Genomic DNA, 20,927 nt, shown 5'->3' with positions numbered 1-20,927 from the left:
ATGATTATTTTGTGTGTGTTATTTGTTTAATAAAAATACAAGAAAATTAAAAAAAAATGTCGGCTAGCTCTGAATACAAAGTTTAAGTATATTTTGGAGTAATAGACTACCTCCTTACATGTCCATGTTATACAATTTCATGTTATACAATACCTTGGCTTGTCAATCAGTTTCCAGCCAAAAAATCCCCTTTGTGGAAAGTTCCTTGACCTCTTCCTATCATATTAGGAAATAATAAGAACACAACAAGATAATCAATCCCCTTACGTCAGCTTCTTGAAACTGACTCCAGCTCTTTCCAGTAAAGTCAGGCTTAGCTGGCCTGGTTTTTCTCAATCACCTTTATAGCCTTGTTGTTCCCCCAAATGTACCCTCTACATAAGGTCTTAGTTTAATGTGTTACAAAGCTGCTGCTTGCATTATAAAAAGTGTAAAAATTGAGTCGCTCAGGTTCTTGTCTTTAACATGAATAACCCTATTTCTCTCCAGAATGGAACAGACACAAACCGTAATTACACCACACATTATTGTAAGTTAGAAACTTCCATCAAAAGTCACATTATCCAATAAACACTCAATCCACATTGCCCAGTGTCTTTAAACTCCACCTTCCCTTTTCACCAGGAGAAGCCTCTGTTCCCACGGGAAAGAAGGTCACCTAGCTAAAACAATCTTACCTTCCCCTCATCTTAAGAATGTGGCGAGCCCAAAAGCCCTCCTTATATAGTGAAGAGGAAGAAAAAGAATAAATGTGTATAATAAAGAGCTAAATAAGATGGCTACACATATGTCAAATTTGGGCTCAACCTTCCACTTGTGAATAATCTTCCTCACTGTGGAATGATGAATTTTAAATTCTTTGGAAGTGGCCTTTTAAACCTTCCCAAATTGATGAGGAGCAACAATTGCTTTTCTAAGATCATTGCTCATTCTTTATCCTTTATTAGACCAGGAAACTCTTACAGCTTCAGTTATTATAGATGTAGCCACATTTGCTAATGATCAATTGGTCAAGGGCAGTTTATTAACAGCACTTGGTTGCTACTTGGCCTCTTTATACTATGGAAGCAGTGAGATATTTCCAGATGCTCACCAACAAGTAACCAGCGGAACGGCTGGACTTCTGCAGTTCTGGTGCTCCATCACTGGAGGCTTTTCAGAAGAGACTGGAGAGCCACTTATCTGAAATGGTGTAGGGTTTCCTGATTGAGCAGGGGCTGGATTAGAAGATCTCCAAAATCCTTTCAAATTCTATTATTTCCTGTTGAGATGATATTTTTATGTCCTGATAAGTAAAACCAAAGATATCAAAGAGTGTGTACTTTCTTTTTCACTTGCCTGTATTTGAAAACAACCCTTTGCTCAGCTAGGAATTTGTGATTGACCCAGTCAACAAGTGAATTTCGTCATTGAACAGATATTCAAACTTGGATCTGGGTAGTCTTCCACGTCTCAAATGAATCATGATCAGGGAGCTTATTGGAGCTTATTGGAGGATTGTGGCATGTTTACTTTTTCATTGCAATGTAAATGTCCCCCCCCTCATCTTTTGCAACCCTTTTATTCACAAGTAAAGATACCTTTTTATTTTTATCTTATAGACAAAGGAGATGGCAATAAGATCACTCTGGACAACTGAGGCTAACAAGCAACCTTGAATAGAAAAGCAACTCCGTCCATAAATCAAAATATTTTCCATTTCCTTCAGAAAACCACACAATTCTTCACCTTCCTCAGCAAATGAGAGAGAATTGAGAGAAAATTGAGAAGTGATTTCTAGTTGGGAAAAGTAGAGTGTGGAATTCAAGCATGCGTTACATGAAAAGTCAAGGGAGATTATTTTTTCCATTCAGCAAAAGAGGGAAATATCTGGACGTCAGTCGGGAAGAAAAGATAAATTGGAAAGTCACATAGAGCAGACAGTGTTGCATGCCTTGCTCTGGGAGGAAGAAAACAGTTTGAATTAAAGCACCACTAAACAAGGGACCATCCATATTTTTGACCACCTCAGGAATATTAGTTGTGGAAGAACTCTATAGAGATTCCTGTTGTGGGAAACATACAACTTGCAAATCACCAGCTTATTATACCTGAGAGTATCCAGACTGGAGAAAAGCCGTACAAATGCTCTGAATGTGGCCAAACCATTGGTCAGAATAACTCCATTGTGGTCCATGGAAGAACACACACAGGAGAGAAGCCCTACAAGTGCTCCCAATCCAGTCTTTGTTTCAGCAAGCATGGCAATGTGGACTCACACCAAGGAGAAACCGTTTGAATGTTCTGATTATGAAAAATGTTTCAGTCACAATTACAATGTGGTGACACACCAGATGACTCACACAGGAGAGAAACTCTTTGAGTGTCCTGATTGTGGTAAAGGTTTCAGTCAGAATTCTAGTCTGGTTCAACATCAGAGGACTCACAACAGGGAGAAACTGTTTGAATGTCCTGAGTGTGGAAAATCTTTCAATAGAAATTCCAACCTCATTAGACACCAGAGAACTCACACAGGTGAGAAACCTTTTGAATGTCCTGACTGTGGTAAAAGTTTCTCTCAGAATTCCCAGCTCATGATGCACCAGAGAACTCACACAGGCGAGAAGCCCTTTGAATGTCCTGATTGTGGTAAAAGTTTCTCTCAGAATTCCCAGCTCATGATACACCATAGAATTCACACAGGTGAGAAACCCTTTGAATGTCCTGATTGTAAGAAAAGTTTCAGTACTAATTCCAACCTTATAAGCCATCAGCTGATCCACACAGGCGAGAAACTCTGTAAATGTCTTGAATGTGGGAATAGTTTCAGTCGGAATTCTCACCTCGTTGCACACCAGAGGACTCACACAGGAGAGAAACCATTTGAATGTCCAGTTTGTGGGAAGAGTTTCAGTAAGAATTCCAGCCTGGTGATACATCAGAGAACTCACACAGGCGAGAAACCTTTTGAATGTCCTGATTGTGAGAAAAGTTTCAGTACCAATTCCAGCCTGCTGAAACACCACAGAACTCACACAGGAGAGAAACCGTTTCAATGTCTTGTTTGTGGGAAAAGTTTCAGTCAGAATTCCAGCCTGGTGGTACACCAGAGAACTCACACGGGTGAAAAACCCTTTGAATGTCCTGATTGTGAGAAAAGTTTCAGTACCAATTCCAGCTTGGTGAAACACCACAGGATTCACACAGGAGAGAAACCCTTTGAATGTCCTTATTGTGTGAAAAGTTTCAGTCGGAATTCCAGTCTGGTGATACACCAGAGGACTCACACAGGAGAGAAGCCCTTTGAATGTCCTGATTGCAGAAAAAGTTTCTGTCAGAGTTCCAGCCTGGTGACACACCAGAGGACTCACACAGGAGAGAAACCCTTTCAATGTCCTGATTGTGGGAAAAGTTTCATTAAGAGTTCCCACCTCATTAGTCACAAGAGGATTCACACAGGAGAGAAACCCTTTCAATGTCCTGATTGTGGGAATAGTTTCAGTCAGAATTCCCACCTTATTAGCCACAGGAGGATTCACACAGGAGAGAAACCGTTTGAATGTCCCGATTGTTGGAAAACTTTCAGTCACAATTGCTACCTGGTAATACACCAGAGGATTCACACAGGAGAGAAACCCTTTCAATGTCCTGATTGTGGGAAAAGTTTCAGTAAGAGTTCCCACCTCATTAGCCACAGGAGGATTCACACAGGAGAGAAACCCTTTAAATGTCCTGATTGTGGGAAAAGTTTCAGTGAGAGTTCCAATCTCATTAGCCACCAGAGGATTCACACAGGAGAGAAACCCTTTCGATGTTCTGTTTGTGGAAACCATTTCTCTCAGAGTTCCCAGCTCGTGATACACCAGAGGACTCACACAGGAGAGAAACCCTTTGAATGTCCTGATTGTGGGAAAAGTTTCAGTCACAATTCCAGCCTGGTGATACACCAGAGGACTCATACAGGAGAGAAACCCTTTGTGTGTCCTGATTGTGGGAAAAGATTCAGTCAGAATTCTAGTCTGGTTAAACACCAGAGGACTCACACAGGAGAGAAACTGTATGAGTGTCCAGACTGTGGGAAAGATTTCAGTACTAGGTTTAACCTTCTAAATCATGTGCTTATACACACAGGGGAGAAACCATTTAAGTGCCTCAAGTGTGGGCGGTCCTTTAGGCAACATTCCACTCTTATCGCACACAAGAAAATCCACCTGTGGCCCAAAGTGATGTGTGTAGAGAAGGCTTGAATTTCATTTCTAATATCCCATTGTAAGTCTAGACGAGAAACTGACTACTGTGTTTTCCGAAAATAGGACATGTCCTGATACTAAGCCCTACCAAACGTTTCAGGACATGGGCTAAAATAAGCCCCCCCCCCCAATAACCCCCCGAAAACTACTAAAAGGACTCTGACATGAACCTGACCTTGTGCAGGGAAGGTTATGGTGGTTTCTATGCCCTCCCCCTGTGGAAGTTGGGCCAGGTCCACCCGATCTACAAATTCTTTGGCAGCCCGCTATCTGGCCTGGTCGCACAACTGTCTTACACTTTGGAGGTCGCTTCAGGCCTGAATCCAGCTCCTCATGCTTGCATGGCAGACGCCTCCTCGGCTATTTGGGAGGCCAGTTGCTCCCCCAGCTCCTCGCCCGGCAGAATTCCTGCCTGCCAGCACCCCTTTTCAATTTGTGGAGCGGAGTGATGCGGGTGGCGCAGTCATGAACTGCCTTGGAGAGCCACTTGTCACCTTTCCCTATCCTGGCTTCCAGGGGACTTCACATCGCTGGGGCCCAAGCATTTTCCGCCACCACTGGGCTCAGATCTCCAGGCAACTGCAGCAGCTCCAGAACCCACCACTGATGATGAAGCAAATGGCGGCCACCTGTGGCCAGTCTCAGTGCCTTGGTCCGCCTGGCCTACAGCAGGTTGGGCACCTCCAATGCACTCACGCTGCCGGCAGCCATGGCCATCACCAGTCCCTGCACCAGCACCTGGGCGAATCTGCTTTTGAAGCGCAGGAAGGTACCTGGTTCCTGCCACCTCATCCTCCAGCAAGTAGAGGAGATTTGCTCTTCCAACTGGGAATAGATGGGTTGCAGGAGCCTCTGCCCCTCCCTGCCCCATGCCCCACCTACCAACCCCTTTTCAGCTCTGTTGTGTTCCCCACCATTGTGTCCACTTTGGGCACAAAGGGAAACACTGTAAAAAAAACTTCTTGTGAATTCAAAGTTCTTGCTGCTGCAGAGTTGCTTTGTGATTAGAGCCCTTCTCACCCACCCCAACTGCCGCCTTCTGGAAAACAATAAGCTCCCCTGATAATAAGGCCAGCACCCTGTCTTATTTTCAGTGAAACACGGTATTTAATTTGACTATAAGTAATTTGCCTGATTTTTTGTAGGCTAATATGTAATGATACTAGATGGGAAGGAGAAAAGAAGAAATTGGAACGTATTAGTTTGATCATGGTTACCTGCCCATCAGCAGAAGAAGTTGCTGGATATTTATTTTTGCAGAAATTGTGCAATTATGTAAAAACATTTTTGGAGTGTTCATCCTGGTAGATAATAGAAATGTCACATACAGAGTCCCAGCTTTTTTCTTTCTTACCTGCCTCAAGATTTTCAGCCTCAAAATTCTCCATCCAGCATTTCTTGGAGATAGGAACGCTCAGACTATAGTTACAGATTGTGGCTCCTCATAGAAAATGAGAGAAGAGAAATAGAAGGGGTTCAAAGTTTATCTTTCCAAAAAAGTTCCAGGAATTCAGTGCACCAAGCATGTCTGTTTAGATTGTGTCATGAATGAGGCACGCAATTGAAGATACCGTATGAATAGCAAATATATTGGGGGAATTTGGGACAGTGACAAAACCAGTGTAAAATTTCAGGTGTAATTTCAGGCCTTGCACCTTTTACAATCTTTTTTAGTATGTCACAATCATATAATGCCTTTCAAGGACACCCAACAACTAAGACCAGGCCTGGTGTGTGGAAAAACCAAGAGGCTCTTAGCTGGAGTCTTAATTCCAAGTGCTTTAGAATTTGAACATGTTGCGGGGTGGTATTGGGACAACTGAATGGAGCTGAGTTTACTGGCCGGATGCCTTTTGTATCACCAATGCGGAGTTTGCAGCAGATATATTGTCATTGTGCCCAGAGAGAGAAATATCTGCCTCTACCTCGGATCGAACTCACATCTTCCTGATCGTGAAGCGAGAGCTCCACCTCTAGTTCACCGCATCACACTAAAATAGTAAAAATATATTTAATCAATTTTCCTTGTTTTCTTTCCTTGGTGTCACATTTTAGTGCGTCATCTTTATCATGTCTCATCTTATTATAGTTAACGAGTCGGAAACCCTTTCAATGATCCCAAAGCCTCTGAATCTCTTACAAGACTATATAACCATATCAAGCAAAATTAAATAAAGCCAACCTACATTACATTGTGGGTGTGCACATGCGCTATTGCACAATTTTGGCACATGTTTACTGGTCTAGTCTAATGAAAAGAATGACAAAGGGGGCCATGATAGCAAAATTTCAATATTTGAGTGGCTGTCACAAAGATGAGGGGTGAAGTTATTTTCCGAAGACCAGAAGGCAGGACAAAAAACAGGGAGAACAACTAACCACTGAAACAGTTTGCCTTCAGAGGCTGTGGCTGTGTCATCACGGGAAGTTTTTTAAAATAGGCTGAATAATCATTTGTCTGAAATAGGGTCTGCTTGAGCAGGGGGTTGGACTAGAAGACCACCAAGGTCCCTGCCAGGGTAGACTAATTGATCAATCTTGAAAAGTGCAGTCTTGAATTGGCTGTTGGAGCAGCAGAAACAGGTCAATGGGCATATTTTGTGGGGAGGAAGAAGATCCAGTTTGGTGTAGTGATGAAGACACCAGATTAGAGACAGAGAAACGCTCAGTTCCAGTCTCACCCAAAGGGCAAAAATCTGTTAAACTTTGGCCAATCAGGCCTAGGAAGCAGGAAAGGGGGGAGGGGGAACCACTTCCAAAAACCCTTCCAATGGAAACTGCAAGGCCAACCATCAAGACTTGACCCAAAGGAACAAAAAACGAAGCTTAGCGTCACGTTTCAATTGGCTCCGTTGTAAAGGTCGGTTGCTAGGAATCGAAAACGACCTGCTGCCATATCATCACTGAAAACCTCTCCCAAACGCCTTGGTGGAGCCTGGAAGAGCGTGTTTTTCCACCTCCTGTCGCTAGATGGCGGTCAGGCAACATCTCTGCCTAGAAAGCCATCAATACAATAGTGCCATCTGTGCTTGCACTTAAAAAGGGAGTTTTAAACCATTGAGTACTTTATTGCTAGAAAGGATGGGGGGGAGGAGAGAAGCGCAGAGGAATCTCCTCTTCCGGATGACTCATGGGAGGAAGGAGGTGTGCAGCGAGGCTTTTGTGCTCCTCCCATAGTCGAAGCAGCAGCTGGAAGGTGAGTTGAGGGCGGGTGGGAGGAAAATCTGGGAGCAAGTCGGGCTGTTCGGTTCCCTCCACAGCCTGGAAGCAGGGAAGCATCTCAGCTGCTGCTGCTGCTGCTGCAAGTTCCTTCCCTCCCGAATTTAAGCCCACTGGTGCTGCACGCTGTGAAACTGGTGGCTGCAATTTTCCTTCTGGTGGGAAGATTGGAAAAGTCTCTTCCAAGTGAAAGTGGATTCTTTGGGAATGGTTTCCCTCCAGAGGTTGTGGGTGCTCCCATCACTGGAGGGTTTTAGGGGGAGATTGGACAGCTATTTTTTCTGGGTGGAATAGGGTCTCCTGCCTGAACAGAGGATGGCCTTGAAGACCCTCCCAACTCAATTATTCTCTTATGGACCTGATGTTTTCTGGGCAACAAGATCGGACTGATGTTCCTCTGGTCGTTTCTGGATTGTTTTACTTCCATTTGTTTTCCTTTTCTAATTTTTTTATTTATTTATACATTTATATCTTCTTTGCAGCACTTCTACATTTTTTACATGTCCATTGTGTTTCTCTTATCTATCTATCTATCTATCTATCTATCTATCTATCCACACACACACACACACACACACACACACACACTTATATCTTCTTTGCAGCACTTCTACATCTTTTACATGTCCATTGTGTTTCTCTTATCTATACACACGCACCCCATATATATAATATAGATGTATTTCAAGCTATTTAGCTCTCATCAGCTAGCCATACCCTTACTGGGATTCGAACCTGTGCTGTATTACATCTTAGGCAGATGTCTTAACCATTAAGCCACAGATCCTCCTCCGTTATCAGCTGAGCCAGGGAGGTAGGTATATATTTAGTGTCACAACCCCTGGTATGCCCCAATTATGGGGGGAAGCTAACTGCTTCCATTCTCTGTCCATTGGCTCATCACAAGAGACCATCCAGACAGAAACCCAATATTTTTACTGTTGCCTTTGTCAGGCAGAATGGAAGCAGTTAGCTTCCCCCCATAATTGGGGCATACCAGGGGTTGTGACACTAAATGTGTGTGTGTGTGTGTGTGTGTGTATGTATGTATGTATGTATGTATGTATGTATGTATATATATATGGGGTTTTTTTATTTGTGCTGATAAATAAATAAAGGGAGACTAGTATAGATCTATTTCAAGCTATTTAGCTCTCATCAGCTAGCCATACCCTTACTGGGATTTGAACCTGGGCTATATTGCATACTAGGCAGAGATCTTAGCCATTAGGCCACAGGCTCTTATCTGTTATCAACGAAGCCAGGGTGAAAGGTATCTATTAGATTTTTATATATATATACACACACACACACATACATACATACATACATACATACACATTCATACATACATTCATACATACATATACATACATTTATATCTTCTTTGCAGCACTTCTACATCTTTTACGTGTCCATACATACACACAGACACACATTTTTGCATATCTTTTTCTCCACTAATTCCATACATTACATCTTTTATGTACATTTGATTCTGTTAAATTTCCTTTTTTCATACTATTTTCATCTACAATCAATCCTATATTTTCCCCTCTTATTCATCCTGTGGTTTTGTATATTTTTTTCATTTCTTGGTCTTTTTTCTTTCTTTCGTAGCCCACGTTATCATGGTCTCTTTCACTACTTCTTAAATCTTAATAAATAGTGGTATATTTTTTTCATCAATTTTTCTTTGGTTCTCTGTAATTTAAAAAAAAAATCTTTGTGGCTCTTTATAAAATCCATCCACTTCTTGATCTTTTTTGTACTTCACCTGTGTTTGTAAGTATGGCCACAAGTCTATATCTATTCCCTCATTCTTTAATTCTTGCCTTTTTTTTAGTGTCCCTTGATTGTGTAATATATCTTCGTATCTTATTATTTTATTTATATCTAATACATTTGGATAAATTAGTGCTTCCATAGTAGATAACCAAATTGGAATTTTATTGTAGTGTTTTCTTCTATTTTTTAACCATGTATGCCCTTTTAGTCTTAATATTATTTTGTTCTTTAAGTTTATCCAGCCCCTTATCCAGGTAAGCGCTGCTGCCTGATAATAGAGCACCCAATCTGGGAGTCCAAAACCTCCTTTCTCTCTACCGTCTTGCAATGATTTGCGGTTTTCCCCCTAGCTAAATAAATTGTGTTATCAATTTGTTTAGATCTACAAGGAATTCCCCCCACCCAAAAAAAATTATTGGTGTATAGGAATAGGAACAGGATTTTCGGTAAAATGTTCATTTTAACTGCCACAATTCTTCCCGTTAGTGAGATTTGCAATTTTCTCCAATTTTCCAGATCTTTTAAAAATTTTCTGTATTGTTTTATCATAGTTATCTTCTTTAATTGTTGAGCATTTCCCTGTTAGCCAAACTCCTAAATATTTCACCCTTTTTACTATCTGCATCCCCATCTTCTCTCCTAATTCTCTCTTGCTTTTTAGTAAGATTTTTTGAAATAATCTTTGCTTTGCTCTTATTAATTTTAAGTCCTGCTACTTTGCCGAATTCCTCAATTTTTAAAATTAGTTTGGCTCGTGTTTCTAATGGCTCTTCTAAAATGAATGCTATATCGTCTGCGAATGCCTGAATTTTATATTCCTCTTTTAAATTTTTAAATCCTTTTATTTCTTGTTTCTTTCTAATTACTATTAATAGCACCTCTAGTGTTAGGATAAATAATAAGGGTGATAATGTACATCCTTGCCTTACTCCTTTCTAAATATTAAATTCTTCGGTAACATCTCCCTTTATTATTACTTTTGCTGTTTGTGTCAAATATATTGTTTCAATCATCTTTATAAAGTTATCTCCAGATCTGTAATGTGTAATGATAAACTGCCAATTTAGATTGTCAACGGCCTTTTGGGCATCTAGAAAGACTAATGCTGCTTGTTTTCCTGGGTGTTCTTCATAGTTTTCTAATGTGTTCATAATTACTCTTATGTTATTTTTTAACTATCATTTCAGCAAAAAGCCATTTTGGTCTGCATGAATGATTTCATTTAATTTTTTTTAGTCGTTACGCCATTATCGATGTGAATATTTTATAGTCTGTGTTCAATAATGAAATTGGTCTTTAATTTTTTATTTGTTGGTGATCCAAATCTTCTTTAAGTATGAGTGTTATATACGCTTCCCTCCATGTTTTTGGTAATCTGGCTTCTGTAAGTGCTTTGCTGTACAGGTATAACATTACTGTTTCTATTGGCTCTTGTATATTTTTATAAAATTCTACAGGTATTCCGGGCTCGGTGTCTTGTTTTTCTGTTTCCTCACTCCTTCCATTAATTCCATCATTGTGATTTTCCTGTTTAACATTTCTCTTTTCACAGCCTTGATTTCTTGCAAATTCCTTTTGTTCAAATATTGTTCAATATTTTCTTGTATTATGTTTTCTTTATTATATAATTTTTCAAAAGGAATTCTGTATTATATTTTTTTCTCCTCCTTCCGGTGTTGTATAATTCCTTTTTCATCCTGTAATTGGTGTTGGTTTTTTTTCCTTTTCTTTGTTCAATTTGTGTACTAACCATCTCCCCGGCTTATTCGCATTCTCAAAGAAATTTTGTTTAGGAAATTTAATTTTCTGGGCCATCTTCCCTTGTGCCATCAAATTCAATTTGTATTTTATCAGTTCTCTTTTCCTTTATTTTTATTTCTTGTGGATCTTTTTGCAGGTCTGCTTCCAATTTTCTGAATTCTTTCTCTAGTGTTTCTTGTTTTTGTTTCTTTTCTTTATTTTTCCTTGCCAAAGATGCTATTGTCAGTCCCCTAATAAATGCCTTCGTAGTATCCCATAAATTTTGTAGTGATGTTACTTCTTTTTTATTTACTTTGTAAAAGAATTTCATTTCTTTTTCTATCGTTGTATATTCTTTATCTTTCAGTATTTTTTGATTAATTGCCATCTCCTTTTTCCCCCCCTGTCTCCTTTCCATACTACTTTTATTGGATTATGGTCTGTCCAGGTGTTTGTCATTATTTCAATTTCCTTTGCATCTCTTCTCATTCGTTTTGTCATCCAGACCATATCTATCCTTGACCGTGACTTATGTGGATTGGAATAAAATGTGTATTGTTTGTTTTCTGTGTTTCTTTCTCGCCATACATCTTTTAAACTCAGTTCCTGTGCCATTTCAAAGAATGTGGTTGGTAGTGTTCTTTTTTTCTTATTTCTTTTTTTTTCTTATTTCTTTGGCTGCTTTTATAGTCTTTCTTGGTGTCTGTTATTGCATTGAAATCTCCAATTAGACATATGTTCTCATATTGTATTTCTGTTATCTTTTTGTGAACTTTCTTGTAAAATTCTTTTGGGTTTTTATTTGGTGCGTATATGGCCATGAGAAGCATTCTTTTTTGTTCTGATTCTATTTCTATCGTCAGGATTCTCCCCTCTTTGTCTGCATAAATTTGTTTGGCATTTATCCAATCTTTAATGTACATTGCAATTCCCCTCTTTTTTTTTTATAAAAAAGTTTTTTATTTTTAAACAAACATAGACAGACAAAAACATATAATGTAAAAACATCTTCCATTACGTACAGTGTGTCGGTTGGTTACAAGGTTTTTGTGCATCCTTTCCATAGTCATCACTTAAACTTTATATAAAGTCACATATTGTCATTCAAATATGCTTATATACATAGTTATTATAGTACTTCATTTATTTGACTTTCACTATTTCCTCATTTTAAACAATTTTCTAAATATGGGTTCATTTATAGTGTCGCAGTTCATTACATCATCTTCAATATATCCAATAATAAAATATTTTTATACCCTATTCTGATTCATTTTTGGTAACATTCTCTGATAATTTTCAATTCCATGTGTATTTATTTATTTTTAATCTAACCACAGATAAGATAAATCCCATATTCTATAAAATTGTTTATCTTGTTCTCTAATTTTATATGTAAACTTACTACTTTCAGCACATTCCATTATTCATATCATCAATCAAATATATAGATATACAATTATTATGATTATAAAACATTTATTGAGTATAACTATTATTACCTCCTTTTTATGTGAAGCATGCTAAATTTAAAGCAAATTATATATTATGGCATTTCATTATATCATCCTGGAATCATCCAATGGTATTACATCTTTATATTCTCACTTACAGTTTATATAAAATTCCATATTATCCCTCTAGTCTATATAGATACATTATTATCATTGTTAATCATTTATTCAACTATAACTATTATTACTTTGTATTATATATAATACTCAAAATTTAACTAAGTTTAACTTAATTTTCGTTGTAATATTTCATCATCCCATATCCTTCCAGAAATAGTGCCATCCAATATCTTTTGCCATTTGTAAAATCTGTATTCTAGTTGGTAAATCTCATGTGGACTTTTCTTAGCAACTTATTGTTCATTGCATATCTTTTAAAGACTCGAAACCCTCCATCTGTTCTTTCCATCAGCTTGTCTTTGGTTATCACTGGTGCTTCTACCAAGGATATTCTCATTATTTCTGCCAAATTTTCTCCCGCTTCCTGACTTGGTAGACGTCCCCAGCGATCATGAAGGGTGAAACTTTCTGGACACCAGACCGCTTGACGGTAACGACGGACACCAGTCTGAGCGGGTGGGGTGCCCATCTGCTGGCTCAGAGGGCGCAAGGACAGTGGACTCAGACAGAAGGGACTCACAACATAAACTGGTTGGAGCTCAGGGCGGTCCTCCTGGCCCTGTTACATTTCCAGAACTCGGTCAGGGGACAGCACATATTAGTCCTCACAGACAATATCACCACCAAGGCCCACATAAACAGCCGGGGGGGGGGGCAGATCAAGGGCCCTCATGAAGGAGGCCAAACGTCTGGGACAGTGGGCCGAAAGGAACCGCCGGTCTGAGGGCAGCACACATAGTGGGGGTGGAGAACACCAGGGCTGACTGGCTCAGCCGGGCCGAGGTGGACAACTCAGAGTGGAAGCTGCAGCCGGTGATCTTTGAGGAGGTGGCTGAGCGCTTTGGGCGCCCGGAGGTTGATCTGTTCGCCACTCCTCTCAACACCTAGCTCCCGAGGTTCTTCTCCAGGTACCAGACACGGGGGGTGGAATGGACGGATGGTCTGCGGAGTTCATGGCCCAGGGGTCTTCTGTATCCCTTTCCTCCCTTGCCCCTGATCCCCAGCGTCATACGGAAGATCCTTCAGGAGGGGGCGGAAGTGGTTCTGTTGGCTCCTCACTGGACCCGGAGGCTGTGGTTTGCAGATCTCCAGTCTCTTTCTGTGGAGAGGCCCTGGAGAATCCCCCAGGAGAGGATTCGCTGGAGCACCCAGATCCTTAATGGCTCCAGTTGACCGCTTGGTGATTGAGCGGAGCATCCTGAGGAAGGACCTCTTCTCCCCCAGGGTGATAAGGACTATCCAGGCCGCCCGCAGACCCTCACGGAACGCATCTATGGCTCCACATGGCGGTCCTTTGACTCTTGGTGTAACTCCCGGGGGTACAATCCTATCCAGACTACAGTGCCATAGGTTCTGGACTTCCTCCAGGTGGGCCTGGATAGAGGGTTACTCCTAACGCAATTAGGAGATAGGTTTCAGCCATCTCATCAGTTCTCCTGTGTGGAAGAAACCAGAGTTTGATGCACCACCCCATGGTCAGGCAATACCTTAAGGGGGCTTCCAATCTCAAACCGCCCATGGTACACAGGTACCCTTCCTGTTGACTTACACAGGTTATTGGACTCTCTAACAGGCGCTCTGTTTGAGCCATTGCGAACAGTTTCCTTTATGTTCCTGACTCTGAATGATGTCACCACCGGAAGTCCCCTCCATTTGTTTTCCTATTGTTGCCACCATCCATTTTTAACCAGGTTCAACTGTGTTTAACCAAACACTTTTTTAACAAATGTTTTGATTGTTCAGTATATTTATTTATAAAATTTATTGGCCACCAACCTTACCGTGATACTACTGTGGGCAGCTTAGAGACATAAAAAGATACATACACATTAAAAGCTAAATAAGTTGTAGGAAGAAAAATGTAAGTTAGCACTGTTGTGGCATCATGCTTCACGATCGGTCCACTTAGTGACACTGATGCAAGTCCCAATTGCAGTCAGTAAGGGAGGACTACTTCAATTGGGATGTCACCAAAGAGGTTGTGGAAAGTATTTTCTGCCTTTACTGGAGCTCAGTGATACCATGGGCAAAACTGGTGCTTCAAATATTGCAGAGTCTTTAGGCATCATTTCATCAGTTAAAGCCCCCACATCTGAGATATTGGAACACTGCTATCCTGTCTTCCCTAGTCCTTCTTTCTATTAAACTAGACAAATCCAGTTCCTGCAACGGTTCTTCATATGTTTTAGTCTCCAGTCCCCTTGTAGGTGTGTGTATTATTTCTCTCTGAATGTTTATATCTCCAAATGTATAATTTCTCCCCAGGACTTCCAGATGTAGTCATGTGAAAAAGAAAGTACACTCTCCTTGACTTCTATGATTTTACATATCAGGACATAGTAAAAATCATTTGGTTCCTTAGAAGTTCTTAAAAGTTGGTAAATGCAACCACAGATGAACAATACATGACAAATTACATCAGGTTATCGTTTATTTGATAAAAAGAAAATCAAAATGGAGAAGTCCTGTGTCAAGAAAAGTATCATTCAATAATTTGTAGAACCACGTTTAGCAAAAACAACTAGAAAATTCTTTTCTGTATGACTTTATCAGTCTCTTACAATGTTGTGGAGGAATTTTGGCCCATCTTTTTTACAAAATTGCTTAAGTTCATTGAGGTTTGTGGATGTTTATTTATGTACAAGTCTCTTGAGGTCCTGCCAATTGGACTGAGGTATGGAGTTCGCTTTTTCAGCCATTCTGTTTTATATTCGCTGATGTTTTTTGCGACCATTGTTCTGTTGCATAATAATATGACAGCCAAGCTTTAACTATTGGCTAGATGGCCTCACTTTTGACTCTTATCATACCTTGGTATACAGAGGAGTTCATGGTCAACTCAAAGACTGCAAAACAAGCCCAAATCATCACTGCTCCACCATCGTGCTTGACGGTTTATATGAGATGCTTGTGCTGATATGCTGTGTTTGGTTTTTGTCAAATGTGTCAATGTGCATTATGGCGAAACATCTCCACTTTGGTCAGATCTGTGCAAAGGACAGTGTTCAAGAAGTCATGTGATGTATTCAGATGCAACTTTGCAAATCTCAGCCGTGCTCCTATTGGCTTTTTGGTGAGAAGAGCCTTTTTCCTCACAACCCTTCCAAATAAACACTCAATCCACATTGCTCGGTGTCTTCAAACTCCACCTTCCCTTCACACCAGGAGCAGCCTCTGTTCCCACGGGAAAGAAGGTCACCTAGCCAAAACAATCTTACCATCTATTCGCTTCTTTCCCTCACCTTAAGAATGTGGTGAGCCTGAAAGCCCCCCTTACATAGTAAAGAGGAAGAAAAAGAATAAATGAGTATAATAAAGAGCTAAATAAAATGGCTACACATGTCAAATTTGGGCTCAACATTCCACTTGTGAATAATCTTCCTCACTGTAGAATGATGAATTTTGAATTATTTGGAAGTGGCCTTTTAAACCTTCCCAAATTGATGAGGAGCAACAATTGCTTTTCTAAGATTATTGCTCATTCTTTATCCTTTATTAGACCAGGAAACTCTTACAGCTTCAGTTATTATAGATGTAGCCACATTTGCTAATGATCAATTGGTCAAGGGCACTTTATTAACAGTACTTGGTTGCTACTTGGCCTCTTTATACTATGGAAGCAGTGAGATATTTCCAGATGCTCACCAACAAGTAACCAGCAGAACGGCTGGACTTCTGAAGTTCTGGTTCTCCCTCACTGGAGGCTTTTCGGAAGAGACTGGAGAGCCACTTATCTGAAATGGTGTAGGGTTTCCTGCTTCAACAGGAGCTGGATTAGAAGATCTCCAAGATCCTTTCAAATTCTATTATTCTTTTCTTTTGAAATGACATTTTAATGTATGGATAAGTAAAACCATAGAAATTGTTCTGCCCCAGTGATGTCAGTTTGCCGAGGTGGGCAGGTTAACTCCACTCTTAGGATGTTCCTTTGATCAAGTTTATTATCAGGCATCCTTAATAGCAAATCTTACAGTTCAGTGTTAAGATACTTCTGACTTTCCATGATCTGTCCCATCATGTAGTGTAAAAGGTCTGTGGTCTTTCTCTCCTTTTGATGAGCGGAAAAGATCGGAGATGAAGAGGGGAGACGCGTTTTGCTCCATCCCAGTTAACAAAGGGCGATTCAAAGAATGACCGGTAATAAATCACTTTTCCTGGACAGAATATCCGCTGCCCAATCAGGGAACACAGATGTGGTCACATGTTATGGAACTACATTTCCCACAAGGCATTTCTGCCTACATTTCTCATGAGGTAACTTCTTAAAGGAGACAGTTCTTAATTCCTACATTAGCTATATACTGTTGGGACAGCACAGAAATCAAAGAGGATGTACTTTCTTTTCCACTTGCCTGGATTTGTAAACAATCCTTTGCTCTGCAAAGAATTTGTGATTGACCCAGTCAACAAGTGAATTTCGTCATTGAATGGATATTCAAACTTGGATCTGGGTAGTCTTTCATGTCTCATCAATGACTAATGATTAATGTAAGAGCTTATTGGAGCATTGTGGCATGTTTACTTTTTCATTGCAATGTCAATGTTTTCCCCCCTCATCTTTTGCAACCCTTTTATTCACAATTAAAGATATATTTTTATTTTTATCTTATAGACAAAGGAGATAGCAATAAGAGCACTCTGGACAACTGATAACAAGCAACCTTGAATAGAAAAGCAACTTCATCCATAAATCAAAATATTTTCCATTTCCTTCAGAAAACCACTCCCTTAGCAGGTGAGAAAGAATTCAGAGAAAACGGAGAAGATATTTCTAGTTGGGAAAAGTAGAGTGTGGAATTCAAGCATGCGTTACATGAAAAGTCAAGGCGATTATTTTTTCCGTTCAGTAAAAGGGAAATTTCTGGACGTCAGTCTGGAAGAAAAGATAAATTGGAAAGTCACATAGAGCAGACAGTGTTGCATGCCTTGCTCTGGGAGGAAGAAAACAGCTTGAATCAAAACACCACTAAACAAGGGACCATCCATATTTTTGACCGCCTCAGAAATATTAGTTGTGGAAAAACTCCATGGAGGTTCCTGTTGTGGGAAATATACAACTTGCAAATCACAGCTGATCAATCCTGAGAGGATCCAGACTAGAAAGAAGCCGTATAAATGCTCTGAATGCGGCCAAGGAGAAACTGTTCGAATTTTCTGATTATGAGAAATATTTCAGTCACAATTAAAACCTGGTGACACACCAGATGACTCACACAGGAGAGTCCTGGACCTTTTCATTATCCTGATTGTGGTAAGAGTTTCAGTATCAATTCTAGCCTGGTTCAACACCAGAGGACTCATAACAGGGATAAACCGTTTGAATGTCCTGATTGTGGTAAAAGTTCCTCTCAGAATTCCCAGGTCATGATATACCAGAGAACTCACACAGCAAGAAACCCTTTGACTTTCCTGATTGTAAGAAAAGTTTCAGTACCAATTCCAACCTTATTAGCCACCAGATGATGCACACAGGTGAGAAACCATTTGAATGTCCCGTTTGTGGGAAGAGTTTCAGTAAGAATTCCAGCCTGGTGATACACCAGAGAATTCACACAGGTGAGAAACCCTTTGAATGTCCTGATTGTGAGAAAAGTTTCAGTACCAATTCCAGCCTGCTGAAACACCACAGAACTCACACAGGAGAGAAACCGTTTCAATGTCTTGTTTGTGGGAAAAGTTTCAGTCAGAATTCCAGTCTGGTGATACACCAGAGAATTCACACAGGAGAGAAAGCCTTTCAATGTACTGATTGTGGGAAAAGTTTCAGCAACAGTTCCCACCTCATTAGCCACAAGAGGATTCACACAGGAGAGAAACCCTTTGAATGTCCTTATTGTGGGAAAAGTTTCAGTCGGAAGTCCAATCTGGTGATACACCAGAGGACTCACACTGGAGAAAAACCCTTTGAATGTCCTGACTGCGGAAAAAGTTTCTGTCAAAGTTCCCACCTTATTAGCCACAAGAGGATTCACACAGGAGAGAAACCCTTTGAATGTCCTGATTGTGGGAAAAGTTTCAGTGAGATGTCCAATCTCATTAGCCACCAGACAGTTCACACAGGAGAGAAACCCTTTGAATGTTCTGATTGTGGAAAATGTTTCTCTCATAGTTCCCAGCTCGTGATACATCAGAGGACTCACACAGGAGAGAAACCTTTTCAATGTCTTGATTGTGGGAAAAGTTTCAGTAAGAATTCCCACCTCATTAGCCACCAGAGGATTCACACAGGAGAGAAACCCTTTGAATGTTCTGATTGTGGAAAACGTTTCTCTCATAGTTCCCAGCTTGTGATACACCAGAGGAGTCATAAAGGAGAGAAACCCTTTGAATGTCCTGATTGTGAGAAAAGTTTCAGTAAGAGTTCCCACCTTATTAGCCACAAGAGGATTCACACAGGAGAGAAACTTTTTCAATGTCCTGATTGTGGGAAAAGTTTCAGTGAGAATTCCCACCTCATTAGCCACAAGAGGATTCACACAGGAGAGAAACCCTTTGAATGTTCTCTTTGTGGAAAACGTTTCTCTCAGAGTTCCCAAGTCATGATACACCAGAGGACTCACACTGGAGAGAAACCCTTTAAATGTCCTTATTGTGGGAGATGTTTCAGTCACAATTCTAGCCTGGTGGTACACCAGAGGAGTCACACAGGAGAGAAACCCTTTGAGTGTCCCGATTGTGAGAAAAGTTTCAATCAGAATTCTAGTCTGGTTAAACACCGGAGGACTCACACAGGAGAGAAACTGTATGAGTGTCCAGACTGTGGGAAAGATTTCAGCTCTAGGTGTAACCTTATAAATCATATGCATATACACACAGGGGAGAAACCATTTAAGTGCCCCGAGTGTGGACGGTGGTTCAGGCAAAATTCCACCCTTATTGCACACAAGAAAATCCACTTGAGGACCAAATCGATTAGTGTAGAGAAGACTTGAATTTCATTTCTAATGTCCATTGTAAGTCTAGCTGAGAAACTGACTACTGTGTTTTCCGAAAATAGGATATGTCTTGATACTAAGCCCAATTGGGCTTTTCAGGACATCGGCTAAAATACCCACCTAACCCTAACCCGAAAATAACCCCCAACAAATCTAAAATGACCCTGACATGTACCCGACCTTGTCCGGGGAAAGCTATGGTGGTTTCAATTGCCCCCGTGGTGGCCTCTGAAGTTGGGTCAGGCCCAGCCGATTCACAATTTCTTCGGCAGCCCACCATCTGGCCTGGGCACATACCGGTCTTGTACTTCGGCAGTGGCTTCGGGCCCAAACTTAGCAGCTCTTGCCTCCTTGGCTATTTGGGAAGCTAGTCCCCTCCCCCACGGCTCTCCTGGCCAGGCAGAATTCCTGCTTGCTGGCGCCCTGTTTCGATTTGTGGAGTGGTGGTGGCAAAGGCATGCACAGGGTGGCTTCCTTGGAGAGCCACCTGTCACCCTCCCCTTTCCTGGCTGCTGGGGGACTTCATGCTGCTGCTGCCCAAGCATTTTCCGCTGCCACCGGGCTCAGATGTCCAGGCAGCTCTCCAGCAGTGCCAGAACTCACCACTGAGGATGAAGCAGATGGTGGCCACCCAAGGCCGATCTCCGCACCTCCATCCTCCTGGCTTGGAGCAAGTCAGGCACTACCAACACACTCATACTGCCAGCAGCCACGGCAATCACCAGTCCCCACACTAGCACCCAGGTGAAGCTGCTTTTGGGGCACAGGAAGGTGCTTGGTTCCCTCCATCTCATCCTCCGCCATGTAGCAGACATTTGCTGTTCCGACACGGAATGGGTGGGTTACAAGAACCTCAGTTAAAGAGCTTTCGGAAAGGAAAAAAAAGTTTTTGCACTCTGCAAACCTCCCCAAAACAGCCTGTATTTTGGAAAAACGGGCCCGTGTTTTTCCCCAAAAAGAGGCACGAATAGCTTTTTTTGGGGGGGGGGGGCTTGCAGAATGCTCCAGGGGGGGGGCAAAAATGAGCAAAAAATGTTTTTGTTTTTTTTTGCAAAAATAGGCCCATTTTTTGTCAAAAAAATTGCATGCATAGCCTTATGGAGGCTTATAGAGTGCTGCTGGGGGCTGGGGAGGTAAAAAACAGCCTGTTTCTTGCTCATTTCTGCCATCCCCAGCCCCCAGGAACTCTCTGAAAGCCTCCATAAGAGTATGCACGGACATTTTGATGAAGGGGCGGGGCTTCAGGAGGCAAAAAATGCTGTATTCGATGTATAAGATGCACCCAGATTTTCAGCCTCTTTTTTGAGGAAAAAAGGTGCATCTTATACTCCAAAAATACGATACTTTGTTGGTGATGATGACAATGAGAGAGACATCCATTG

The 20,927-nt window shown here is 41.0% G+C and overlaps 1 protein-coding gene and 1 pseudogene across 1 annotated transcript in view; one reads left to right on the top strand and one right to left on the bottom strand.

Annotated features, from left to right (window-relative positions):
• The window catches only part of LOC116504798, a 133,148-nt pseudogene that overhangs the window by 10,489 nt on the left and 101,732 nt on the right, over positions 1-20,927 (top strand).
• Positions 1-20,927, bottom strand: part of LOC116504800 (zinc finger protein 850-like) — a 361,571-nt gene that overhangs the window by 283,529 nt on the left and 57,115 nt on the right. The window lies entirely within an intron of this gene.

This window comes from Thamnophis elegans, chromosome 2, assembly GCF_009769535.1.
Source record: "Thamnophis elegans isolate rThaEle1 chromosome 2, rThaEle1.pri, whole genome shotgun sequence".
NCBI lineage: Eukaryota > Metazoa > Chordata > Lepidosauria > Squamata > Colubridae > Thamnophis > Thamnophis elegans.
Note: the sequence above shows the minus strand (reverse complement) of the source record. Positions and strands in the feature narration are given on the sequence as shown.